Raw genomic sequence first — 9523 nt, forward strand, 5'->3', positions numbered from 1 at the left:
GATCAGACAGCATCATCTCTACAGGTAGTGGTGTAAAACCTCCCTTCTTTTGTCTGCTCATGATTTCCTGCTCTTCACATTGACAGAGTTGTGGCAGCACATTTCCTGCATTTACAACACAGAGTGGCAAAGGTAGGCCTAGGATTCTTCACAATTTTTCTGCAAGATGAATATTTTCTGAGCACTCTGGCAACTGGTAGGTTTTTGGGATTGGGAATGACAGTATCTATTTCTGAGGCTTAAACCAGGTATTTTTCTCTACAAACAAGAAATTTTTCAAATCAACAGCACTGACAGTGTTTTCCACAGCAGGAATTAGGACCAATTTTCAGGTGAATTTTTTCAGTGAAAACAGCCCACCTGCCTCTTTTTACATGGATTTGAAGCACTACAGCAAGACATAAACACCACAAGAGCAGGGAAGGTAATGGAAGAAAATACACCAATCAGCACAGATCTTGAGCCCCTAAGTGGCACAAGGTATTTATTAGCTTGCAGCTAAGAGCTACAAGCTGTTACCAGAAAAACCTTGTCACCCTCATGAGTCACACAGGGACATGCTATACTCACTCAAAATCAAAACAAAACCATCCATTTCCTGGAACACTACCAGCACAAAACCCAAGTGAAGTGACAGGATACAAGAAGAAAGGGCTGGTAGAAGAATAAAGAAGGTCAAGAGTCTCTTTCAATTGGTTTTCTCTCGCTGCAGAGAGACTCTGGCAGGTCCCAAGAGCCACAGGGGCTCTTGGGGTCACCCGGAGCCCCCAGCTGAGCTTCCCAGGCCCGTGCCGGCCCTGCCCGGCTCCAGCCGCACTCATCACCCGCTGCCTCCTAAGTGTCCATCTAACCCATTGCTTCTGAGCCTGGCTTTGTCCCCACTGAGTCAAAGGGGGAAGGATTTGGGTCACTGTGAGCTTTTGTTGGAAAGGTTCCCTAAATTAGCTCCTCTGTTTGCAATAAAAGAAGAAAGGGGTCCATCTTTATTTTCCCCATTCACCCACTGTAATTACTCCATCTCATCCCTGTCTGCTATTCACTGGCTCTCAGCAAGGCCTTGGCAGCCAGGTCACAGGTCAGCAGGGAGGACAAGCCCCTGCTTCCCTGAAAAGGATTGAAATGTTTTAAGTACAGCTTCAGCAGCTTCCAGAACGGGCCAATCCCTTCTGAAAAAGTGGGCTTGGTGAACCACACCTGCAGTGACAGGGTGAGGAGACCACAGGTCTGGAAATCCCTGCTCCTGCTCTTCATTCTCTGGTCATCACTTGGTTTACTCAGGTTCTCAGAAAAACAGTTAATGTACCCCAAGTATCTTTATAGTGCACTGCTTTATTTCTCCAGATTACATAGCAAGGGATGTGAAGTTTCAGATCTGCTCAGTTGCCTTGTTTGTATCTTTATTTTTAATTCAATGTGTAATTTTGCTGTTGTTGGTAGAGCGGATGTTAGACAGCTCTGTACATGTCAAGTACTAGCTCTAATATGAAATGTACAGGTAAGATCTCCCAGGCCTTAGAGAAAAAGTGCAATTACCCTGTGACTGTTTGTTTGAAAAGATGCACATCAAAACACCATAAAGCAAAAACTGGGGGCATTTTCTCTGTTCTGGCATCAGTGCCAAGGACCCAGCTGGAGTCATGCTTGAAGGTACCACACACCATAAGATGACAAGTTCTGGTACAAGCAATAAATGCAAAAGAATGCAGCTGTGGGGGTAGGCTGAGAGAAGAAAATGTCTCTCTTTTAGCAATTTCCTTTTACAGGGAAGGCTGGCTCAAAGGGATTAACAAACAGTTGTTCTCCAAGTCCAAAGAAGAGGGAAAAGACCCCAAAACAACAAACCTAGTTTCCTTTAACAACACTGTTAAACAGGTCAGGTGTAGGTGAGCACTGAACACCCACCCCTCTGACCTTACAAGAGGGGAACCCTAGGTTGGGCCAGACAAGACCAGCAGAAGGGGTTTTATCTTTCCCTGTCCCATTCTGAAGGGATAGAGGCTGTCAGAGAAGAGAAGAGAAGAGAAGAGCTAGCATCTTGAATGCCTTAAGACTGCCGCAGCAGCAGCTGCAAAAAAGAATCTGCTGCCTCCCTGCTCTACTGCACAGTGTACAAAGTCCTAATGAGGCAGGTTTTGATGAGAAATATCCCATTTACACAGACATGAGGGTAGCACTCACTCTGCAAGAGCTATACTGCAAATGTCAAAGTTTTCCCTAATAACATCTCAGTAGATGTTATCATTTTCTTTTCACAGTAAAGCCCAGAGCTGGGCTTGGATATTAATGCATTACAGCTGATGTACATATCATTCAGTCAACAGAGCTGGTAAGCAGAACAAAAGAAGGGTAAGAAAGCATATAAGAGGCTTTGATTTTCCAAACTGAAGTGCTTGGAAGTGCCAGATGATTGTGGAAATTCTCCCAAAACATTTCCCCTTTTGGAAAAAAAGCAATCATTTTTTCCTCACTGCAGGAACTATTAAAATATTTCCCATAATATTTATATACAGCATCTCCCTTACATTCAGATTTACTCTATGGGGGATTTCCATTAATTTCAGCAGTCAGCACTTTTTAGTGCTTATAAATGCACTGTATAGCATGATAAATATGGTGCTGGACAAGAGCGGAACTCAGATCAGCTGCTTCAAGGAACAAACAGCAGAGTGATTATTCTTTCCATGACATGATTATGCTAGTGCACAATTGATTTTTTTTCTCCTTGTCTTTCCTCAGTAGACTCTACTGCACCTATCTCAGAGAGGCAGAGAAAGCATCTCCAAGAGGAAGACAAGAACCAGATAGGAGCATGTGTCTGGGAAAGTTGTGCAGGGGCAGCTCACAGATCTGCCACGTTTCAGCACAATTCTATTCACCTTAGTATTTTCCCCCGAGAGTCTCTGATCACAACTATACTTGAGCACCCCAGCCTAGAGCACTGTTGCCCCCATTGCTTACTTTGGCACCAGAAGACATACTCTAAGCTCATCTGGCTCATCCCCAATCCTGAAGCTTGCATACACCACCACAGCCTCTGCCAAATCCATATCTTTCCAATTAAGTGCTTTTTTTTCCCTTTTTGACAGTGTTTGCAAAAAACACGGAAAGTTTCTCCCCAGCAGAGGCTGCTGTTTGTCTGCATTCTTGTCTTCCAACATGAGCAATTTTTAAGATTTCTCCTCTGATAAGCAAAACAGCCCAAATTCCAGGGTGCTCTAGCATACAGCTAATTTCTGACCCTGACTGACAGTCAGAGTTCATCTGCATTCATGCAGCTCATCTGCATTGGGCTGCACTGGAAGAAACACTCGTGCTGGCTGAGTGCACTCCAGAAGCAGTTCAGGGACAGGCTTGGCCACAATACAGGCTCCCAACTTCACCTTCCCTGACCCTGACGAGGTAGCTGCAGCAGAGAAAAGGTACCAATCCAGTTCTCTTTGCTCCTTCCATTTTTAAGGCAACATTCAGAAAGCAATTAGTTTTCTGAGAGCTTTGTGATGAATGGAGATACGATTTAAAAGCAGGCTCCGTCCATTAAGATAGTCAATGTAAAAAGAAGCTGGTTTGAGCTGAATGCAATGAAAACAACTTGTGGACAGACTCCACTCCAACACAGCAGAATTAGCTCCAACTGCCTGATTTAAATTAATGTCACAGAAAAATTCTGTGGTAATAACCCCCAGATAGATACTGCCTGTGTGTTCATGTGTCATTTAGGATACAAACTAAATATGCTGAACCCAAAATATTGTTTGTTTTACAAAGAAAACCACGGTTCCCAGCCCTCTAAAACAAAACATGACAAAAAACCCCACTAATTTTGTTACTGATTTGCTATCTCAGGTTATTTTAAGGACTTTTTATTTGTTTCTTTACCTGCAAAATTTCAGATTGCCTTTTCTAGGAAAAGGCAGCAGAGGGAGCAAACATTTGCTGCAGTGTTAAGAATCCCAGTTTCTCCAGTAATCACACATTAGAAGCATATTTTTTTGGTCTTTTACTTGCCCCACCCTCTTCAAACAGTATAACAGCTCATAGTTGTAGGTTTAAGCAATTAAAGGATGTCCAACATACCAAGGGAGGAGTCTTTTTTCTCCAAAAATAAACCCACAACTTTTTAACAAACTCTACTTTTGTTTTCTTTTTTTATATAAACACTATGATTTCCCCTTTGATATTTATGTAAGGATTTGTATTTAAACTTTCACATTCTGTAGGATGTTTTACAGCTTACCCTGTGCACATAAAAAAACATTTTCTATTCAATGCACTCTAAGTCAAAGAAGCAGTAATCTGTTAGGCACTTAGCCCTCCAAATATAATGATAATTTATGTCAGTACAAGTCTTTTTTCCTGTTGCTAATTGTATAGTTTAGTGGTGAGCACATAAAAGGTACAAATGAACATAATGATGTTTCCTTTGATAACTGTCTCTATTGCCAGATGTGTTCAAAGAAGGAAATAAGGAAGGCAGCAGGAAAGACACAGGGAGCCAAGTAATCCCCACAATGCTTGTATGGGCTTAATTTCTCTGTGGGATTTTCAGAAGAGCATTCCAATTTTGCATCTTCACCACAAGCACCTTTGTATTTTGGATTAAATTGTGTCATTCACCATATGCTTCTGGAGATGAAATACCAGCTGGAACATAAGACTAAACCTGCCGTAATTGTCAGAAGAACAAACTCCTGTGAAGGAATAAGGTGCAGGGAGCATGCAGACTCTTTGCCCTGCACTCAAGGCCACTCAGCTGGCAGATGACAACCACATGCACCACTGCAGCAGCTTAAGCACATCCCAAAAATGCATTTCAGTGGATTTTCCCAACCCCAGAGAATGATCTTGCTCAACTCCAAGAAAACAGAGATTGTCTCTTATACACCTGTATGCTGATTTTATCCTGCTGACTTTCACTCCTCTTTTCTCACACCCAGCCAAATGAACCAGCCATCTCCACCTAGATTTCCCTGTTCCACTGGTCCTAGTACAATCCCAGTGCTGTACAAGCCTGATTCCCCCGTTCACCTCAAAGCCCAGTCCTGACTGTGCTTTGGCACAGGCCAATGATGTGCTCCAGGAAAGGAAAGTGGTGGAGGTGTGATAGGAAAATATCCACAAAGCAATAATGCTGTGATCTTAACATTTATTCATATTTAAAAAGATGCCTCTGAAGTCCTGCCTCTGAGCAGGTTTCTTTCTCTCTCCTCTGAAAGTGACCACATATCTCATGCTCCCCACTCATCCCAGGGCCCTTAGAGATCAGGACAAGTCCAGTTTAGCCAGGAGCGGTATGTTACCTGCCCTTTCTAAAACTTAAACCACCAACCCAGCTAAAGAACAATGTCACTGCCAACATTCCTGAGCACATCTGCACAGAGAAGTAGAGTAAGGAACCAGTCTGTGGACTTGACTGGAAGATGAAATTTGAAAAGCCTTTTGAAAAGGATTCCTTCCTCTCTTGTCTCTTTGTGGACCTATGACAGTTTTTGAAAAATTAAACAATGAGGAAATGCAGAGAAAAAACATAGATGTCTGGTTTTCTAAGTAAGTTGTAGTCCTCATAATGTGTCCCTGAAAGCCTAACAAAGTACTTGCAGACATGAGCCATGAAACCCTGGAAATTTTTGACCACAAAAAGTTTTTATTTAGAAAGCTTTTCATAAAGATTTGGAGAGAAGCCCAAATACGCTGAAAGATTAAAAAAAATTACCATGTAAAACTCCAGAGGGTTGTGTGATCAGGGAAATTATTTTGAAAAAAAACTGCAGAAGAGCAGGTATTTAAAAGCTTAGAAGATTCATATTTCTTCACAGTATTTTGGCAGACAGTGTGATACTATTCTTAAGTTCCTTAATTTTCTGGAACAGGATGGAGCGCTGAGTGACAGCGAACACAAGAGTGTTGATGGAATAGCACACAAGTGGATGCATGTCAAGAGACACTGCCTTTGATCTCCTCTTTGCTATGAAGGATGACAGGGAGTTGTTATCCCAAAAGCACTTTGCACAGGAAATCAGGATGTGGCTGTAACAGATATTAATCCCCCAGGAGAAAGCTAAGGAGTAATTCAAGCATGGTAAAGTGCAGTGACTGAACAGTATTCAGCTACAGTAGGTGTAATACTGGAGGTTTTAGTAATACTTGCACTCATCCCTGTGCAAAGGGGTACTAATATCTACTTTCTCTCTGCCTGGGTCTTAAAGGGTTCTCTGGAAAAAAAAAAACAAACAAACTCTCAAGGCTTCTAGAGGTATTTAGCAAACACACAGGCATGACATGGCACCACTGTAATTTACGTTTGGAACTTATGTGCATTAAATGCTAAGTAAGTATTCTTGTGAACTAAAATCCAGCTAATATTTAACCTCAATGAAAATGCTTTGTTCTACCTGTAGTCATAATAACTTTATCAACTGAAAAGCATTTTGTTCTGTTAAATGGCCCAAAAAGAGCCCATCAACTTTTACAGTGCTGTTGAGCCACTCCATATTGCTCTCCCTGTAAAAACAGTATAGAGACCATATTGCAATCAATACCAAGTGATCCCACAACTTTTGCTTTGTATTGCATCTCTACGCTCTCTAATGACTTTCATATTATCATCAGCATGCTCTCAGGAAGTTTACATGTCAGGGATAATTAACTAGGATGGTTTGTCTTCCCTTATTAATCCCCTAAGTACTGAAAACCCATTCCCCTTTGAGCAGGAGCAGCTGTGACCAACATGGCATCAGAGATGCAAAGCCAGCATTTTACTCAGAAGCACTTACTGCAATATTTCTGAGAGAATAATTAAAGTAACTGTTGTTGTAATTCCAGTAATAAGGTCAAAATTAAAGGCCTTTACAATCTGATTTCCCAAAACTCCATCCAAACGATTTCTGAATATGTATGTGATAGCCTGTCATGCACAATGTTGCTCTAAAAATTGCTGCCTTCCATCTGCAGAGATACTTTCCAAGTCTGTACTTTTGCAATTAAGCTCTACCTAGATGCCAAAAATTTGCTGAAGAATGAAGCCCTTGCTTTTTAATTGTATCAGTTTGTTATTTTTTTTAAAACCAAATAACTTCTTTTGATAGATCTTTGTTTTGCTTACTGATGCATATATCAGGTAAAGTAGCCTATTTTCCATAAGGAGATTATAATTCTGTTGTCCTGATTTTTTAGAGGGAAATAGTATAGGAAAGAAAGATGTTAGTATTTGCATACCCATTCATGATATTTTTTTAAACTTAAATACATTTAGTTTGTTTGGAAAATTATTCAAAACAAGGGTTATCTAAAATACATTAATATTATTTAAAGAGTTTTGGTTGTTGAATTAACCTTTTCTAAACTTGCCACTTGCTGTAATGTCCATCATGGACTAGAACCAGAGAGCTGTTTTTCAGCCTGTAGAAACATCACGTGGATCATGGCTACCATGTTTCTTTATGTTAATTAAGGTCCAGTGGTTCACCAGCTCTGCCACTACACACCTGACTTCCCAAGTGCTGGGCTACAGCTGATTTTCTGAATCCTCTCTAAATGCTCAAATTAATTTTTTCCAGCTTTTGCCAGTTCCTCCAAAGCAGATTTACCTTCTGGTGTAGGAGCACACATGCTCCTGTGCGTGAGAGTTGCAGCTCAGTCAGCTCCACATTAAGTTCATTGCACAAAAGTTGAGACAGTGATTTGCTATGAGAATGGGACAGAGCCTTAACTGTATCTCTAAGAGAATCCTTGATAGAGCTAGTTGATGTCTTTTACTTCAGTCTCCCTGACACACGTGGTACTCAAGATGCATTTTTATATATACAAATTCATTGAAATCACAGACTTCTCAAAAAAAAAAAAAAAATTTGTGAAGTACATTTCATTTTTTTTTCCCCACAGGCACTCTGGTTAGCAAAGCCAACAATCTGCTATTATAGTCCACACTGGCTACTTGGGTACAGTTATGATCAACAGAACATAGTGTTCTGATTTAAAAATATATGTTGTTTTATATTTGATTTACTAATTTAAATTAGTTTTACCTTGAAATGAGTGAATCATGTGTTTACAGCACATCTAATCCTCTACACCACCCCTCCTTTAACTCTGAATGATGACATGATGCTTTTCCTTACCTTCTGCAACAGCAATGAAAAGGGGTACCTCATTCAATACAGAAAATCAGTTTATAGTTTGTCTTAACTTCTGTTGTTGTCTGAGAACAATTCTATTTGAAACAGAGGGACAGTAGCAAACATATTCTGCAAGTTGTATGTATCAATAATCTTATTTCCTATTAATTTTACCCATCTGTCAGGAATTTTAAAGTTTTCAGTTAAGAATTTCAGGTAATAAAATGTATTCCTTTTGGTAAACTGACATAGTTAGTTATTATTTGCAGTGTTACTGCTGTAGCCTCCTCAGCTTTGGTGATAACTTGGTTCATGCTCCCAGGCACCAGACAAGGGTTCACAGACCTGAGCCAGCAGTGTGCAGTGGGTGCCCAGAGCTCAGCTCCTGCAGGCCCTCCCTGATTATTAAGACAAATTCTATGATAATTCAGGAGATGCAGCCTCTCCAGGCACTGCATATTGATTGATTTGGTAACTAAACACAAGAAATTGCTCAGGTGGAGAAGGAGATGTAGGAGCTGCTATTTTTACTTTAGACACTCTGCATCTTCTTGTTATTGCTAAACAGCACAAGTTCTACTCCACCAGCTTAGTTTTCTTCTTTAAAGGAGTTTTAACTCTAGCAGAAGTTTGGGAAAATAGCACGAGGGCAAGGACATTACTCTTTGTATCTCCTCAAAAGTAAAATAGTTCCCATTTCCTCTCTTACTCTCCCAGTAGCCAAGGAGCAACCTCAGAGATACGGCCACTGTCCCCGAGACATTGACCTAACGATGCTCTTAGACTATTCCGTCACCTCCACGAGGAGTCACTGTGCTGCCTTTTGCATATGTGTGGTCTAAAGATATTTTGCATCTATTTGTGTATGTCTCAGCTCTCTGTGCCATTTATTATAATGCAAAACAGTCGGACGTACAAGATACAATTATGTAATCTTACACACTAGATTTAAGTTCCCAGAAGCAGGAATGCTGACAACACAGGTCAAACTTCCAATCGCTTAACGTGTGTCTTGATACTGCATGAAGTTTTAAGGAAGGAGGAAGTGGGTTGTATAACTTGGATGCAGGCTTATTCAAAGAAGCTCTGTCAGGATAAATTTTTAAAATAAGATGGAATTATATAAACAAAAAACTCCAGACTATGACACTTCTAATTGCTAGAGAGTTGACACCAAACATCTATTACTCTATGTATCAGTTTTGTGCAATTCAATAAATGGAGGAGTAGCTATTTTCTGTTATATTTAGTTAAAATATACTATTTGTTCAATGATTTTCAAGAGTTGTCAAAGCTAAGTAGTACAGCTACCCTCTACACAACTCTACATATCACAGGCAGGTCTGCTACAAGTGCCTCCTATAGAAGCTTCCCAATGCCTCCCTTTATGAGACTGGGCTTTACTAAACTTG

The sequence above is a fragment of the Taeniopygia guttata genome, chromosome 3 (genome assembly GCF_048771995.1).
Source record: "Taeniopygia guttata chromosome 3, bTaeGut7.mat, whole genome shotgun sequence".
NCBI lineage: Eukaryota > Metazoa > Chordata > Aves > Passeriformes > Estrildidae > Taeniopygia > Taeniopygia guttata.